The 19,392-nt window shown below is 33.3% G+C and overlaps 1 pseudogene; it reads left to right on the forward strand.

The window, feature by feature from the left end:
• Window positions 1-3,199: 3,199 nt before the first annotated feature.
• Window positions 3,200-19,392, forward strand: part of LOC149544659 (desiccation-related protein PCC13-62 pseudogene) — a 41,719-nt pseudogene continuing 25,526 nt past the window's right edge.

The raw sequence follows: 19,392 nt of genomic DNA on the forward strand, positions 1-19,392 counted from the left end.
AAGTTATTCTCTTCCCAAAATTGCCCCAATGTTGAGAAAAAATCTTGCCTTTATAGTGCCAAGATCATGCTCTGATAACACTTGTAATGAAATAACTTGCACAATAGAATAAATGATATAAAAAATTATATAAATACTTGATAATAACTGAGAGTAATAGGCCACTTCAAGGGGGCAACCTCCAAATATCTCCAATGAGAAGACACTTCACAATATGATCTTGAAATAAGACTCACAACTTCTTATATATACCTAATTATGCTTAGGTTGAATAGACACAACCCTACATAACACCTAGGTTGACCTATCTACGTAAATAATAATATAATATAGATAACATGACTTAATTAAGGATTAAGATAGCCACAATTGACTATTCATAACCCTATATACACCAATATTAAGGGCATAGCATCCAATGTTTATTGGAGAAATTAAAGATTCTTATTGGAAGCCAATAGTGCATAATATCTATGTTAGGATTTCATCTTGGAAATATATATGGTTATCTTTATCAAGAAAGATCGTGTTGGTAAAATTAGTCCTATATTTGATTCAAAATTATATTATGTGTCATTAAAGCTACTCCTAGTGCCATCAAACAAATTGAAAAAATTATAAAATATTTTATTTGGAAGGGTAACATGTTCATGGAAAAGAAAACACCATTGATATCATTAAGAGAAATGGTGGTTGATAAATGTAGTGGAGGGATAGGATTGCGAGACATTTGGAGCTCAGTTAATTTGGTAAACACTCAGGAAATGTGATAGTAAATGGTGCAATATAGTCCAAGGAAAAATATTTAGACAATCAAGATCATATGTAGGTTGTAAAAATATCTAACCCTCTAAAAGGATCAACTATGTGGAATTTTTCAATCTCATCCTAGAAGCTCATTACAAATTATGTTACTTGAGAAGTCAACAATGGTGAATTGGTAAAATTATAGGAAGATTCATGGTATGGTATGCCTCCTCTTCTACATAACAATGTATTGAGTAATTCTATTCAGGTTATTAATGAGAATTGGGGTGTTTTTCTAATTGATTATGTACTTGCAATAAAAAGATTCTCAAGTTAATCCATTTCATAAGATCCGTTCTCTTTACCAATTTCAAAAGATCAAAAGTTATATTTTTATAAAATTATATCAACTCATAAGTTTTTTCTAAAAAATAAAATGTATGATCTGATCTGGGCACCTTCAGCTAATGAAGAATATACAACTAAATTTGGACACAAGGTATTTATATCTATGGAGAAGATTCATGAAAGACAAAGAGCATTATCATTTTGATGGAATAATGTAGTCTTACCAAAGTTGGGTTGTTTTTCTTGGTTGGTTTTGAGAAAGAGAATTTTAACTAGTGATAGGGTCCATAAGATAAATATTTCGTAACCCTTTCAATGCATATTATGTTAGGATGCCACAAAATTTTTCAATCATCTTTTTGTTCAATGTCCCTTTGTCCAACATTGTTGGGAATTTATTATGTCAACTTGATGCCACTTTCCAATTCTTTATGGAACTTATTTAAGTCATGGCCTCTTTTACTTAAAAATTCTTATTTTTCATTCATTTTATATTCTTCTCCTTCTTTGGTGATTTGAGCAATATGGTGGGAGTGCAACAAGTACAAATTTAGTAGTAATAGATCACTGATTATTGTGGTTCTTAATTAAGAATCTTGAAGATTTGATTTCTTAATTAGTTAATGCATATGCGAAAGAGAAAATCAATAATCATGATTTCACATGGTGGGATATATTTCTTATCAAAGAATGGTGATACATTTTGGTTCCTCCATTCCTTCCACCATCAACATCTATCAAACAAGTAGATAGATCTAAATTAAATGGTAGCACCACACACCTCCCCCGCTTTAAACTTTGGCGATTCTTCTAAGGGTAATCCTAGGATATCGGGGTGTTGTAATTTTTTTATGAAATTTGAAGGGATAAGTTGTGGTATTCAAAATTCATCCATTTCCCTACTAAGTTTGAATAATATGGCTAAGGATTATGTAGTACTTAAGGGGATTGTATTAGTCAAGCAATTGAATATTCAAAAGTTACATGTCGAGGTTGATTCTTCAATCATCACTAATGCATGTATTAGTAAAAGAATAGTTAATTAGAGACTCAAGTATGTGTTAACCTCTATTGGGAATATTTTAGACATTTTTTAATCCTATCATATTTCCCATCTTTTTAGGGAAGGTAATTCTCTTGCACACCTTCTTACAAACTAGGGATCCAATGGTTTAACTTTAGACTCCACTTATTCAGATGTAGTTGTGGAGGACTTTCTATAGTTAGAGTGTGTGGTTAATCTAGATATAAGATGATTTTTTGAACAATAAATAACAACTCTCCATTTTTTGACGGGGGATAGTTTTTTTCCTATCTATCTCATGATAGTGTGGTGATTCTTGGGCTTGTAGTCATTGCATAATCTTATAGTACAATTTGTTCTAAATATGTGATATATTTTTATATGGATAAATAATGGCGGCCCTCTTCACCTATAGTTTCCTCTATAAACATATTGAGTGGTAGGAGGTATTTTTAATACAATAGTTGGGTTATCATTAAGGTGTAGTAGAAGATAGAAACTTTGAATTTATAGGGCCTCTAATTTTTGGGAATTACTCTTTTTAGGAATGATGGGTCAAAGAAGGATATGTACATTCTTATGGTGGATCTCGATGCTACTATTAAGATCACCATATTGTATAAGTTGCAATTTAGTGAAACTATTACTATTGGTTTTAATGGAGGGATAGGTCATAGTATGGGATGCTAGAGATCAAGACAAGGTCTGATCAATTTCAAGCCAATATGTACACAACACATATGACCTTATTTTTTTTATTCATAGTAATGTCAAAGACCAGAATGAAATGGAGATGAAAAAGGGGACAATGAAGATGATTAAAGTTAAAATAAAGGAGATGTTGAGGTAGGTCAATTTTTTTTTTATTGGATTGGAAGATGGAGCACAACATGGTGGAGGAAGATTAAGGTGAAGAGACTAAAGAAGATGATGAATTTAGTGAAGGAGATAAGGATTGCCACTAGGTTTATGACTTTCTTTCTTGCTTAAAAGATCGACACAAACAATAATTCAAAACATGAAAAAAAATATTCTTGTGCATGAAGTTACAATTTTTTATGTCTCATTTGACTATAGTTTATGGTGTTTTTTTGTGTAAGTGAAAAGCAAAAGAATAATAAAGGTTATCATCATGGGAGAGTGCAGTCTAGTGAAGTATATTTTCTTTAGTTTCCTCTGAATTTGGAGCTCTTTGAGGCTAGGTTTTTCCTATTTGGAGCATTTAGACATGGGAATGATCATGTTTCTCTTGATCTTGTTAGTGGGGGGACTCCTATAACTAGTGCTTTCAAGGCTCATCTTGACCCCCTTGTGCAAGATATCATTGAACAATTTTCTTACCAATAAGTTGGTCATATCAGGGCATTAAAAGAAACAATAAAGGGTTTTACAAGGCCGAATATGGATTTAAGAACCAAATAATTCTCTTAAGTGTTTGACACTACATTCGATACAAAATTAAATCCTCCATTTGATCCATATGCCAAAAGTATCAATTATCTGCTCATAAAATACCTTCTTCCCTATATCGGCCTCATATGCTTTGTAGGAGCCAAAGCCTATCTCCTCTTTAGAACTACAAAGAGACTCATTGCAAGTTTTCTTGGAGTGAATTTGGGACAAGATGTTATAACTTGAACTCTTCTATATAAGTACAAGAATGCAATTGTAGTTCCATATATATAATGGTGGGTGCAACAAGGAATGTGATGAAGAGGATTTAATGAAATGCTTTGGTGTGAATGGTGAGATTATAGAGATACATATGTCATGAATAATAAAGGTTTTTTATTCATCTAATATGTGAGTATCAAGAAAGCATGAAGTTCCCTAACTAAAATAAAGAAACCTAATGTAAGAGAGAAATGACGTAGTGGCTCTTCAAGTCAAGATAATAGAATTGGTTCTTCAAACTAGAGATAAGAAATACACTATGATGTGTTGTTTATAATGTTTTTTGGAAATAAGTAGGGTCAAAGAAGGATATGTGCACTATGGAATCAAAATTTCTATTGCACACATGACCTTTGTTTTTGTCATAGATAGTAATGTCAATAATTGGTTTATTCAAAATAGAGATGAGATTATACAGTTTAGAACCTTCTTAATATGATGAATGCTATAGATATATTTTCTAATTTGTAAAGTAGTAATCACAAGTCAATTTGAATATTTTTTTGACACTATGAGGGTAAGAACATGAGTTAGCTATAGATATTGAGGGTAAATATCCTTTGGCAATGATCATTTTTCATTTTGATGATGATCTTATTGGGATTTCCATTGATTCAATATTGTTTAATTATTGATTAGATCTCCTACATTATTGATATTTATGTTTTTATGATGAAAACATTCAACATAAAAAGTGGTTCTTTGTTGGTAATTTTGGTCATAGGTAAATGGGTATAGAAGTATTTTACTAAAGAGGGGTTGCATTAGACATGAAATTGTGACATATGATACTCAGGATGTGTTTAGTAATAGTGTATAAGGGTTAACATGTGTACCATTTTCCTCCATTTTAAGCATTAAAAAGGTTTTACTTCTTTTATGTATATTGTACTGAAAAGGATTTAGGGATTCCTTTTCAAACTCTTTCCCTAATGAGCCTTTGAAATAAATTTATATAGTGGCTTGTCTACTTTTTCCTTCAAAAAAGCATTAAACTAACATGCAACACATAAAATTTTATGCAATTATAACTCCAAATATATCTCTTGGAAACTTGATTAGGATGAAAACCATAGTGTGAAAATGATGCTCACAAATATTTGTACTCTTATGGAATATACTCTATCAAGAGCTTGCTTGGTTAAGGATCACAAAAGCTCTATTAAATGCTACCCAATTTAGGTATTTCCCTAGAGATTGTTAGGGTCTTTAACATTGTTAAGATAAACCTTGTTAGAAAATTTTAAATACTCTTTTTAGAATATCACCTGGTTAGAGGATTTACAATAGACCTGTTAGGTCCACCTTCCTAAGTGAATTTTCTATAACAATGGTTAGAGAACAACAAATTAGAAATTATTTACAATTTTTACTATTCCTACTTAATCAAATCTAATAAAATTCCTCAAAACACTAACATACCATTCTTGACCCTGTATTATGATCTTCCTCAATTCTGTATTTTCCTCTAAGATCACAACTTTCTCCAATCTCTGTTCCTTCACCACAATACTTGGCCACACTTTCATGATACTTAACTATTATACCAATAATCATCTACGTCTCATCCTTAAGTAAAAACTCTTTAATTAAAAACCCTAAACCTAAATCCAATGCTCCGAAGTTAACCTTAGAAAATAAGTCCATCTATTCGATCTTCTCATAATTCATTTTGACTTTGTAGAAACTTCTAAAAGAATCCATTCTCAAACATATTACCTTGATCCTTATGTTATTAACTCTTTCCTTAAACCATCCATCAACCTTTTGACTATTTAATCCAATTCAAAGTTTCCAATAATAATTCAATCTTTAGAATTGTGTCTTGAATCTTCATCAATTATTATTTATTCACTGATAAGCCTTTTCTCACTTACCTATTTACCTATACTTTTTTTTTTTGATAAGCTAATTTATCCTTTGTATCAATATGTTGAGCCTTCCTTTTTGCTTTCCTATTTGCCGATAAGACCTTAGTTTATTGATAAGATACTTCCTTTACCTATTCATTTATTTAATTTTACCTATTTAACCTTTTTTATTTTCATCACTTCCAATTGATCAAATTACTTTTACATTGTCTGTCTTAATTTTTATTCGATTAGATTTCCATCTTCATAACTTAAACCTTTACATAGATAGGTGCTATCATAGATTTGACATCTATAGTCATCTCTTAACATCTTTATATGGTAGAAACACTTAAGTCATTATTTAGCTCAATCTTTCTTCTTGTAAATATATGAAAAGGATTCAAAATAATATGTCAAATAGTTTGAGATCAATGACAATAGTATAATTGATTATCTTGTCATTAAATCACTTTCCAACGTGTATTGTATCATCATCATCATCTTACCTTATCAATCAACATAATTAATTATTTGTACCATCTTAAATTGGAAGAACTTAAATTTAATGATGGTTTAACACTTGTTTAATGCAAGATCTTCATCTCTTTGCATTTCTCTTCCTTTCTTCCCCTTCATCTCCTTTCTCCTAGGTAGAACTAGGGTAAGGCCTAATCCATATTATTTTTAAATTTCCTATTTTTATGGCATAAGACTCAAGGTAGGATATAACCACCTAGGTCATCCATTTCCTTCATCCAAACACTCATAATCTCTTTTCTACACTAAAATGACTATATCTTGAGTTCTACACCTGATTTTGGAATTCAAGAACTTTTTACCAGACCCCAAGGGAATCCTAAAGGTTCTAGGCTCTGGTTAGTAAGGATGTAGTGTGCCCCTAATCAATTAGGGATGAAATGCATCCCTTCTTGGGCTCTATTTTTTGTCCATTTTATGAGTCCCATATTTGAATCATTTTAGGGTGTTAACTTCTACATAGGTCGATGTGCAAGAGAAAGTTAATCCCGAGCTCTTTATAAACCAATTCAATTGCTCCATTTTGTATATCACATGTTCATAAGATCAAGCACTCACACTCTAATACTCAATTCTTTAAGTATCCTTTAAGAAATTCCTCCATTGAAGATCAAGGATTCAAGTATTTAAGAAATTGAAGGATTTTATCTTCAAGATCTTCCTGAATCTATTCAAGATCCTTTGTTTCATCTTCTACATCCATTCATGCACATTCTTGATCCAAGTCAATTGGTAAAGAGAGCTCATTACATTTTATTTGAGAGATCCTACTATTGTAAGGTGAATTAACACATTTAGTTTACATTTCTACAATTCAATTGTTTCAATTCAAGGTTAATTCTTAAAATTGGGGTTGACTAAGGAAAACCACCCTTCAACAAACAAAACCCCTTTTATTCAAGGTTTTAGATCTTGGATTAGTGAACATATTGTAGATTTGGATACCATTTTTAGCTTTCTTTAAAACTATGAAATTGGAATTAGAGTTAGACATAGTTTAGCAAGGCCATAGAGGTCACACTTTCTAAGCAAGGCTATGAAGGTCATCGTCGCAAGAGGAAGTCACCTTTGCCAGATTGTCAAACGATTTTTGGGTTATTTCAAGATTTTAGGCACATATCTGATGCTGTTTATAAGTTTGGAACAACACAACAAGCGTAAAATTAGATGTGAAAGGTGTGTCTTATATCCTCTTTTTCATTTGAGTATAGCTACTTATTTCATTTACATATCTTTCCCTAGATCTCATTATAACCAAGGGTTTCCAAGGACTTTTACATCCTTTTCATTATTCTACATACCTAGATCTAGTTTTCATTGGTGTTATTTTATCACTTGGTTAGCACTAATATACTAGATCTAGTCTTTTAGAATTTGGATTAAAAGGATCATTTTCCTTGACTCCCTCTTTTAGTTGTGTAAGTGTGGTTATGTGGTGAACTTATGGTTTATTTCCTTGATTCATATTTCTTCCTTAACATCTTTGGTGAACCCAACTTGTCAACACTTTATTTGTTGGTGTTAGATATATCTTTGCATGCTTTATATATTAATTATAGTACATTGTGTACTTTTTGATTTAGTTCACATCATAAGGTTGTATTTATTTTATTTCTTCTTGCCTTGTTTAGTGTATGAGCTTTATTACCTTAAGTCCTACTTATAGCATTCCTATTAGGAGAAGCCATCGACTCATGTCTCACTTTGATCTAGATTCCTCTTTTCCTCTATTTAGGAACCTCAGTGATCCTATGGTTTATCATGATCCTAATAATTTTATGGATCACGACCCTTTTCACTCATCTCATGATGAGGATGGGGCTTTAGGGGTTCCTCCTGAACAAGTTCATAAGCTTTCTACTAAGATTGATAAAATGCATGATAGGCTTCTTCAAGAGAATCAAAATACTAATACTATTGCTTCTTTTGATGCTCTTGAGCAAGTGATCCATGATGGTAAATATGGTGTTAATCTTTAGCATGGTTTTATTGACCTTTTCCATTCTCATGTTAAGCCTTTGGCTCAAGTCACATCTAAAATAGGAATAACTCTTCTTGTCACTACTCTTGAACATGTCTTGCATATTTCTATTCCTATCTCTAACATTCCTACTTATGTTGCTACTATTGTGACTATTTCTATCAACCATCTATTCCTTCTATTAGTAATATTCACATTCTTTCTTTCCTTGTAAGTGTTCTTCTTACTTCATTTCCTACTTCACAACCTTCTTACAATAGTGTTCCTTACACTTAGCCTAATCCTCCTACTGTCGTTCCTAGTGTCCCACCCATAGTTTTTTCTATTCCAACTAATTCGTGCACTCTTCCTAGTGTATTGAATGCGTAGTGCAACCTATTTCCTCTAATAATTCCACTATAATTAGCTTAGCTCAAAGTGTTTCTTCTTTGTAGCATTAACTTGATTCCCTTACTCAATCCAAGTTTAATGTACCCACATGTAATATGGGTAGCCCTTTTTATTTTGACATCATTCGTACCACTACTTTTCAACAAGCTGATATAATTGACCTTGGGACTTATAATAGTAAAGGTGACCTTGTGACTAATCTCAAAAATTTATAGGTTTTCTTGTACCTCATGTGAAAAATATCTGCAATGGTATTTATCTTTGCCATGTTATTCTATTGACTCCTTTCATAAAGTTGCTAATGACTTTATCCAACAATTTTAGAATCAAATTGGTCCTTCAGTGTCTTTGGTTGATTTGATACCTCATAAACAAGGTCCTAAGGAAAAATTTATTAATTTTATTGGTAGATTTAAGCATTTTCATTCTCAGATTTCTTATCCAATGCTTGACATTGATATTCAACATATGTTTCTTACCAGTTTATAAAAAGACATTAGAGTTAAGATTCTACTTACTGAGTTTACTTCCTTTTCAAAAATTTGTGTAAGACTTCATCACTATCAACTACAAGTGATTTAGTTTTTGAAAACCACTCCAATGGCTCATGTACCTATTGGTAAGATTGATGTTGTGCCTAATCATGAAAAATTCCAAAAACCTAACAACTATGTCAAGAAAAAAATCCACGAATATTGTAGATGAACAAGTAGTTGCTGCATCCCAAGGTTTCATTACTTCTTCCTCTATTTTTTAGATAAATTGTAAGTTTCATCCTCTTTCTAAGTCTTTATATTCTATTATGGTGTTGGGACTCAAAATTGAAGCCCCGATTTTGAGTACCATTGAGAAATTTAAGCCCTATAAATGCTTTTTAAGTGCATGTGTACTCGGCTGCTCTTTTGAGACCCATGAGGTATTTAATGTTTCTAAAACCATGCTTTTAGTGTGCCTACTTTTTCCATGAAGTTAAATTGTCATTCCGAGCCATTTTGTGAAGTTCTGTTTTGAGCAATTGTCAAATCTGCATTTTTGTTCAAGTGTCAAACAACGACAAGAGGCTATGTTTATCATTGAATATCTTGTACCTAGAAATGTTTCACGAGTTTCCACTTTGGGAGTGCTTAGTGTCTAGAATAGAGAGCCTGTATTTTAGATTTCGAGTCATTTTGAGTCCTTTAGACTAGGTTTTGAATCCCTCAAAGTTGGTCTTTTAATGTTGTCATGCTAATGCAATTAGTTTTGAATTTTGGGAGGCCCTATTTGAATTGTTATAATTTTGACACAATTGACCAAAATGCTAAAATTATTTTTATGTTACATTCTAGAGGTCAGAGAAATGATATGTTTCTAGTTTGAGCTTATGAGGAATTCGTTTGATCAGTTTTTAAATGTGATTCCAAATGCAATTTCTAACTTTTTACTGGTATCAAAGGATGCAGATTTGTTAGTACCCCTATTCATGATATCATAACTCGAAACCCGTGATAGATGAGATCAAATGGATTGTAACACTATGTTGTACTCTAAAGAATACCTCAAGTGTGCCAATTTTCAAGTCTTGATGAATCCGTTTGTACACTTTTCTATGTCAATTCCATTTGCAAAAAATAACTTTTTTGTTAGTGCTTTCAATTTGCAAATCTGAGTAGCCCACTTTGACCGCTTGCCAAATGCATCCTATTATTCATCATGAACTCAAATCCTAGATTTATACTCTCCTCATGGTAGTGAACTAATGCCATAGTTTTCATCTCCCCAAGTGCTAGTTTTCCTTGTTTGTAGAGGCAAATCCGAATGCAGTTTATGGTTTTCTAACATGTTGTTTTGCAGGTAGTTCTAGGAGGGCAAATTTGACAATCAATATCTTTTGATTGGGAATTTATCATGAGACAAGATTTGATAGGGTAAAAGTGTGCAAAAAAGATATTTAGTGTTGTTGATTTTAGAGTCCAGTTATCTATTTAGGTCAATTTTTTAAGCTAGCCGATATACCATATTAGCAGAAAATATCAGTTTGTGGATAATAAGTGAAATGAGTTTTAAGGATCAGTTAGTGCTAAAATTTAATTCTAGTGAGTATTAGATGGTGAATGGATTAATTTTACAGTTTAGGTGTTTGAATTAGAAATTTTTTTTAGCCAGACCCACTTTGGAGCCCTGCTAAATTCATCTGATGAACAAGTCACTGGGGATCAAAAGTTTTCAACATAGGTATAAGAAACACATTTGTAGAAATATCCATCTAATCATGGTTTAGGCTCTTGTGTTCATTCAACAAATTCATATACATTCCCTCAACATTGGGGTAAGTGTTTACTAGTCCAAAGCAATGGAGGACTAAATTAAATATGAGCTATGATTTATGATACTTGTTATCCCAAAGCTAGATAAGTGATCTCACTGGCATGACTCAAGAATTTCCTTGGAAAATTTTATCAGGAATATTTTTTACAAATTCTTAAAAAAGGATGTGCTATCTCTTTGTAAGGATAGTTGCAGCCATTTGGGCATTAAAGCTCTACCCATTTCTCCCTCTACTTGTATTGATTCTGTTTTCATGTGGTCCCAAAAGACACATATGATGCATGATCCGGATGCTAAGGTTGTTGCAAAAAATTTGTTGTCTCTTTAAGAAATCTTTAACATTAGAAGAGAATGCTTTTGAAGAAGCATCTAAGTAGAGGGAGTTACTTGTTAGCAAGCCTACCAATTTTTTAAATTTAGTTTCTAAGTAACATGAGCAAATCAAAGCTCCTTTGATCACATCAACAGGTTCAGATAATTAAGAACAGTCATACACTATGAAAAGCTAGCAATATCTATTTGAGATGCATGATCTAATATTGTTTTCATTAGATTCTAAGCTTTTCTATTACCGCCATAGTGATCCATCATATGAGAAGTAAAATTGACAATAAAAACTTGTTTACCATTGACTTGTACATGGATTGGATGTTGAAAGAGGTAAATGAAGCTTTGAGAGTAAAATTCAAAATGCACAAAGTGTAGGATTTAAAGCATCCATCACCTACAACAATGAAGATGAAAATTCTTTGGTTGCAAACTATCATGCCAATCATATCTCTCAACACTAGGGAGTATGAGCATGAAAGAAGCTATGAGAGACTCACTGTGGATATTTTAAACTAAAAATGTGTTCAGTTCTAGTAACTTGCCTTCTAGTTTAAATTCAAAATTGGATGGCACTAGATGACCATTTGACAAGCAAGGATTGGGATCATGTAACTCATCAAAAAATGAATGTGGACCAGCCTCAAAATTTGTCAACATCCATCAAGTTTTTACAAATCAACAAAGGAAGCCCACATTGTCAGTGGGAGATGAAAATTGCAGTAAAAAAGAAGAATATATAGTCACAAAAGGGGCAGCTTATAAAAAAGAAAGGGTAGCATGTGAAGGAAGTCACTAGCGGCATGAACAAAACATAGACCATGCAAAGGAAAACATAGAGGGAAGGGCAAGGAGAAGCCTCGAGTTGCACCCATAATTGAGTACCATACAAACCAAAGGGAGATGACATGATTAGAAGATGCAACAACAAGTCAAAAACATAGTCAAAGGTAAGCAAGAGGCCCATGTTCAACCTTTTTGTTATGCCCTCTTTTATAGCTTCCATCTAGCTTTAATCCAGTCTACAATCCCATTGAGGCCATACTTCTCTCAAAATGTGAACTATGCTTGTTCCCAAGCAACTACGAATGTTTGGAAATGCACTCTTGAAATCATAAGCATCCTATTGTTTCCTTTATTGCATATAAGAAGGTTCTAAGACATGAGGTTGCAATGCCAACAAATATGCCAAGAAAAGGAAGTCCACACAAAGGGCAGAGGATGCCCATGCGATGAAGAGGGAAACTCACAATAGATGTTAGCAAATGAGAGGCACTGCTAGCAAGTAAAGCTACAGTCAATGGCAGGAAGAATGCCATCCACACATAGCAGGGTTAGCTTTGGGCATGGAGGTTCAGACATGAAGAAGTATAGGTGCCAAAGAAGACAGCGCTATAGTTAAATTAAAAAGGAAAAATTTAACACATCTATTGATAATTCTTTGAATGAGGTTGTGGGAATTGGGAAGATCAGTGATAGCATGAAGACGTCGAAAGATTGTGACATTAGGAAAATGAGAAACAGTCTCAATCATATATCCCACATGCATTGTGTGGGTGCACTTTTAAATCTATAAATTGTAAACCACACAACAAGAGGAGTGCCATAAAGACACTGCCTTTTAAAGGCAAGGATCATGTGTAGGGGCCCACCTAGATGCCTAGCAAATGCAAAAAAGAAGGAAAATTTAAAACGAAGGTGCTCATATGGTGATGTGGTGGTGAGGCATAGGATTGTGCCATGTGGCACATCTTGTGGTCAACTCATTGTTGCAATAGAAAGTTGCTTAGAGGTTAAGAAGTATGGGGAAGTAGGGAGGTGCCACATGGCAGTGGGCCTCCCTAGTGATGATGAGATAGGATGATGTGAAAGGTGACAAAGTAGTGGGGCAGCTAATCAGAGGCCACCATGTAGTAAAAAAAGTCAATCCACAGTTGACCTGAGGTCCAAGGATGAGAGAAAATGAAATTTATTTTTTCTCACAAAATGGCACGTTCAAAGACTTTTAAATCAGAAGGGGTCATTTTATAAAGTTTAAACTTTAGAATTGTTTAAATTTTTGAAATTCAAAGTGTAGACCAGACACCTATGACAGGGGGTTATTTTTCAAACTAATATTCAGGGGGTTTCCTGAGAGGCAAATATAGTGACATTATATATTGCCAGAATCGGGAGAAGATGAACTTTATGTTATGAGGTTAGTTTTTGCATAGGTGCTCACTAGTTCGAGTTATAGGCAGAAATGTAAAATTTGGGGCCTTCTTAGTGGAATTGGTAAAATTTGAAAATGGAATTAGAAGCTTGGTAAAACATGGTAAAAATATAGTTGGAGTCAAATTTGGTCACTTTCAGATTAGTTAAGCATTAATTCCTTCAGTATTTCATGAGGATTTTTAAATATTTTGGTTGTAGAATGGTTTTCACCATTGAGTAGAGATATTTACAAGTTAGTTATAGTATAATGATGAAAACTAAAATAAAATCAAATGGGTAGAAAGATGAAAGAGGTTTTGAACAGTAGAAGATGGAATTTCAAGTCGACACATGTCATTCTGAGATCAGATCTGGGAATTCATCTTTTTCTATATCTTTCTTTCTCTCATCCATTGTAGGGGTTCCAATCTTGAGTTTTCTTAGATCTGTGATACCATTGTTGGTAGGAAATTTTTAGTCTTTATGTAAGACCACTTTGTTGGATCCATGATTGTGATTCCACCTTCATTTTTCAGCATTTTCTCTTGTATGAACAATAGTAGGAAAGATAATACAACTAGTTTTGGTATGTTAGGTGTTTTTATGTTCTGATTTCATGCATCTAAATGTATAGTTTCAAGGAAATGAATACAAATGAGTGAGAAATTTTTTAGTTTCATTCTAATTCTCATCTCCTATCTTAGTAATCTATAGTCTTTTGGGGTCTAGGAACAAAGAGCTGAGACCCATTTGCATCCCTTTAAAGTTGTATGTTTTGCTATTGGAACAAAGGGCCAAGTAAATGCTTGATGTGTTTGATAGGGTTGTTGGTTATTTTGAGAAGGACATCTCATGAGAATGAGGTCTTAATGAACACCAATGTCTAATTGACAAAGTGATAGGATAGATCTGATGTTTGGGCGTATGAAATATGTCCTAGATATCACATATGCATGCATTAGATTCATGGAATTTCCCAAAAGATAAGGCATTGATCAGTTATAGGATCACTTATTTATACTACTGTATATTTTGGGTTATGTTCATATTCAACGTCATTAATCAATTGTATTTCCCTTTCATGTTGAAGAACCTAAATGTGATGCCCTCACTCAGCTTGTGAATATCATAGAATTGCAATTTTCTACTGTAGATCTGTGTTATTGCATAAGTATTAGGAGATAGAAGGGTTAAATCTGCTTAATAGATTTAGGAATATGTTTTTGCACAAGTACCATATTAATTGAATCTGGGGTCCACCCACGTAGGTTTTGCAGAGCTTGAAGTAGAAGAAGGGTCTAGCCTTATAGTTGGCTTGGTGTCTAAAAAGATGTTTTAAGGATGGGAGTTAGCTGCCCCTAGATGTGTCTTGTTCTCATTGGGGTAATTTGAAACCCGTAACATTTCAAAACACCAACATATAGGTGTATATGAGAAAATGTTAGTATGCTAATAGAAACCAAATTTAAATAAAGCTTCTACAAACTAAACAAAATTCATAAACTTCAAGATAGACTAAGATGAGCTCTTAATTGAGAATATGAGCCATTAATGGGCTCTCTCAATAAGAAGCTCTCTTGTTGAGTAGCTTTGTCTAAAAAGATAGGATGTATGCTCAATATGCTTCCAAAGGCTTCAATGGATGATTGTGGATTTTTGGTGTGGATAGATGGCTTTAGTATGGATTTGGCTCTCAAAATAGCATTATAACTTTACTTCATGGATTGTGTTAAAATGACTTGGGAGAGGATTTCTTAAATAGGCAAAGGGCTTGAGGGATCAAGGGCTAGGATGCAAGGATGTGAAAAAGCTTATGGAGGGCTCAGATTGCATGAGAGGAGAGCACATGGATTGTGCTTCCTTATAGCCAATCAAGGAGTGACACATGTCACATGGTGAGAGGATGGAGGAAAGGGCAAGGATGAGTCAACAAAGGAGGCTCAAGAGATAAAATCCTCATAAAGACCCTCATAATGACTTTGTAAGAGCAATAAAAGGGCTTGTAAGAGTCATTTATGACCTAGTGGACTTCATAAAGTTTTATGGTTGAGATATTTTGAGGGTGATGAGAGCAAATTCGACTTGGACTTGATTAGGAAGGTTCTAAGCTTGCTTAGGCTTGTGCAAATGATTAGAGGATGGATTAGGATGGTTTAGGATTAGCTTAAGGATAGGCAAGTGGATGGCATTTAATGAGGGTGGGTGAAGGAAGAGATATTTGTTAACTTTGGCTTGGGTTAGTAAGTTTTAACCCATGTTTAGGGAATGTGACAAGGTTAGGAGGGGATTAGGATTAGGTTTAAAGACATCTTCTAGAAGAGTCTAGATTTTGGAGGAGGATAAAGACTTTCTAGAATAGTCTAGAATTTCCTAGGATGAGGATGAAGACTTTCTAGAAGAGTCTAGAATTTCTTAGGATGAGGATAAATTAGATTTTTAGGAAATAAATAAAGTTTTATTTATTTCAAGGGTTTGGGTTGAGGAGATATTTATTAAAACTTTTTTAATAAATATGAGGATTAATATTTAATTTTAATTAAATATTTTGAGTTGGGGTTAGGGGTAGGAAATGATGAGATTAGCCTTTAATCGAAATTAAAGAAGGATTAGAAGATTTTGGAAGAGGTTATTGGTCATAAGGAAATTGGCCAACTTTTGGGATAAAAATAAATTTTTTATTTATTTTAGGATTTTTGGTCAATTTATTAATTAAATAATTAATAAATAAGAAAATAATGTTTAAATAAGATTTAAACATTTTTGGGAGGGATTCCTTAATTAAATATTTTTAATTAAGATAAAGGGATTTAATGGCATAAAAATTAATTAATTAATTAAATAATTAATTAATTAATAAATGATGATGTCATCAGGACTTTTTCAGAAAATAAAAATACTTTATTTTCTAAAGGTTTTTAGGTGTCTACAATAGGAAGGTTGGTTAGTGATAATATTATTACACCCCCTCCTATTAAACCTCTTCAAATATATACCAATCCTTTATCTCAACACACTACTAATACAATTGTTTAACCTTCTTATTCTTATCCTACTTTGAATGTTGGTTATGATACCTTATGCGAAGAGAATGATCATAGTATTAAAATTGTTGAACATGTACCTCAACCTCAACCTTCACTTAAGCACAAAGTTACATCTACATCTCATGATTAACCTAAACCTAAACCTAATCATAAGTGTACTAGATCTCTTTTGATGTAAGACTAGATAGTTTTCTTCTCTAGGCCTTACAATTAATCATTCTATTGCCAAATATTTTAGTAGGGTCACAAGGTCATAAAAAACGTGTTACCACTATGATTAACACAAACCTCTATCTTTAGCGGTGATGACACAATCCATAGTTAGCTAGGTGTCAAATTTCTAAGACACCCTGCAGGTAGTCTCATGCTCGACCAAAACCCTCCCAAAATTCAATTACCCTTAGGTACATGTCACCATTCTGATGCATTCTATGGAAAGTCTTGCACTCAACCAAAAAGTCATCCAGAATCAAATCACCACTATAGATTCGACGCATTAGATCAACTAAATTGCCCTTAGCCATGTGTTAACATTCTAAGACATTCTACAAGAAGTCTTGTGCTCAACCAAAAAGTCACCCCAAACCAAATTGTCATTGTAGATACCACCCATCAGATTGATGGCCAACTAAATTCACTTGGAATGGTAATTACCAATCCATTTATTTGACTTTGACCTACTCTAAAAACCAAAAATAGATTGTAGACTAGGGTTGTAATAAACCCTAAGGTGCTCCTACACCATACTTCCCCTAACAAAAAGAAGTTAATACATCCTTGGATTAGGTAAGGTAGAGTCAATACCCAACCTCTTGAAGTAGCCTCAACATCATCCTTGGCAAACCATTTGACAAGATGTTCCAAATAGTCCTTCTTTCAAGTATGTTTGTACACCCTTGAATCTACTATCCTATTTGGTTGAAGAGGTGGAGTAGGGATTTGGTTTAGGTCTGCTACATCTTGTGTGTTCTCTTGAAGAATCTAATCCACATCTTGGATAGGTCCTTTATAGGAAATCAAATTTGTAACAGATGGGGGACAATCCAATGTCTTTAGAAAGTGTCACCTTGTAAGCATTATTGTCATAGTTGGAAAGTATTTTGTAAGGAACCACACTTTACATCTAGAGCTTGTGTGCTATCCCTTTTGGAAATATCTATTTGTTCATGTGCACCATCACAAGAACCCTATCTAAAAATGTAACTCTCTCTTTAAGGAATCCATCTTTTGCTTCAATTTGTCAACATTTTTAGCTAGTGTCTTCCTTACACTTTCATGGAATTCCCTCATGGATTGGGAAAAGTCCTCAATATATCCACTACCTTGTATTCTATCCTTCAAATCTCTCAACTCAAAAAACTCTCTAGGATGCAAACCATAAACTATTTCAAAAGGACTCTTATCCGTTGATCTATTCAATGTGTCATTGTAGACATATTCAACCTACCTAATGAGATGATCCCAAGTCTAACCATACTCCTTTGTGAGAAACCTAAGTAGGTTTCCAAGAATCCTATTGGTCACCTCTATTTGGTCATCTGTCTATGGGTGATAGACAGATCCAAAAGATAAGTTAGTCACAAGCCTTCTCCATAGTGTCTTCAAAAAGTGGCTCATGAATTTGGTGTCCCTGTCTGAAACGATGCTCATAGGTAGTCCATGGATTCTAACCACCTCTCTAAAAAACAAATGATCAATTTGACAAGCATCATATATAGTCTTGCAAGGTACAAAATGGGCTATCTTACTAAACTTATCCACAATCACATAAATGCTACCATACCCTTGCCTTGTCCTTGGTAGACCAACTACAAAATCCATACTTATACACTCCCATGGTTTTCTAGGGATTGGAAGTGGTTGGTAAAGACCAAGATTTGAGGATGTTCCCTTGGCTTTTTGGTATAGTATGCAACCTTCAACATATTTTTTAATATCTCTAGTCATCCTAGGCCAAAAATAGAACCTAGTGAATAACTCTTGAGTCTTATTGACTCCAAAATGACCACTAAGTATCCCATTATGCTTCTCTTGGATCAAAGTTTTCCTTATTGACCCTCTAGGAACACAAAGTTGAATTCATTTAAAAAATAAACCATTCTATAATGTATAATTAGAATACTTACCATGAAAGTTGTTCTTGAACTTCTTGTATACATTGTAGACTTGAGTAAAATCTCTGTCTTCAATATATAGGCCCTTGAAACTTTTAATGCCTATGATTTTTAGTTGAAAATCTTGGACTATGAGGAGTCTACTCCTCAAGGAATTAACTACCTTACTTTGCACCTCTTTCTTATGTTCGATGGTAAATGTGTAGGCTTGTAGGTATTCTACCCACTTCATATACTTGTTGTTGAGTTTGTCTTGAGAATTAAGGAAACTGAAAGCTTGGTTATCTAAGTATACTATTGACATTCCAGTCACGTTTTTTATTAGTGACATACACTTATTTAGATTACAAGTTCATACTAAGCATATTGTATAGTTAACAACATTAACCAAGCATTTCAGTTGCTACCGAGTCCTTTGGATAGATTCCAGTCTATGTCGAGCAATTACAACTATTGTGAAGATCAATAGTGTAAACTAAGCATCTCAGTCTATGTCAAGTTTACTAGTGAATAAGTAACTTAGCCTATTATAATATTTCTAACATATACAATAAATTCTTTTGGAAGAAAATAGTGCCTTGACTTTCTTAGAGCTTGGACTAGAGCATACAACTCTAAGTCATAGGAGGAGTATTTACTCTTTGTATCATTGAGCTTTTCACTATGAAAAGCCATTGGCCTTCCTTCTTGGTTTAGAACAACCCCAATAGATACATTACTGACATCACATTCCACTTGGAAAAGTTTATCGAAGCTAGTGAGCACTAATGTAGGCAGTTCTACTATCTTCTTTTTGAGTGTCTCAAAGCCATGATCAAATTGTGGGGTCTAAAGGAACTTTGTCTTCATTCCT

This window comes from Cupressus sempervirens, chromosome 8 (assembly GCF_028749045.1).
Source record: "Cupressus sempervirens isolate cs-2001-9-10 chromosome 8, ASM2874904v1, whole genome shotgun sequence".
Taxonomy (NCBI): Eukaryota; Viridiplantae; Streptophyta; class Pinopsida; order Cupressales; family Cupressaceae; genus Cupressus; species Cupressus sempervirens.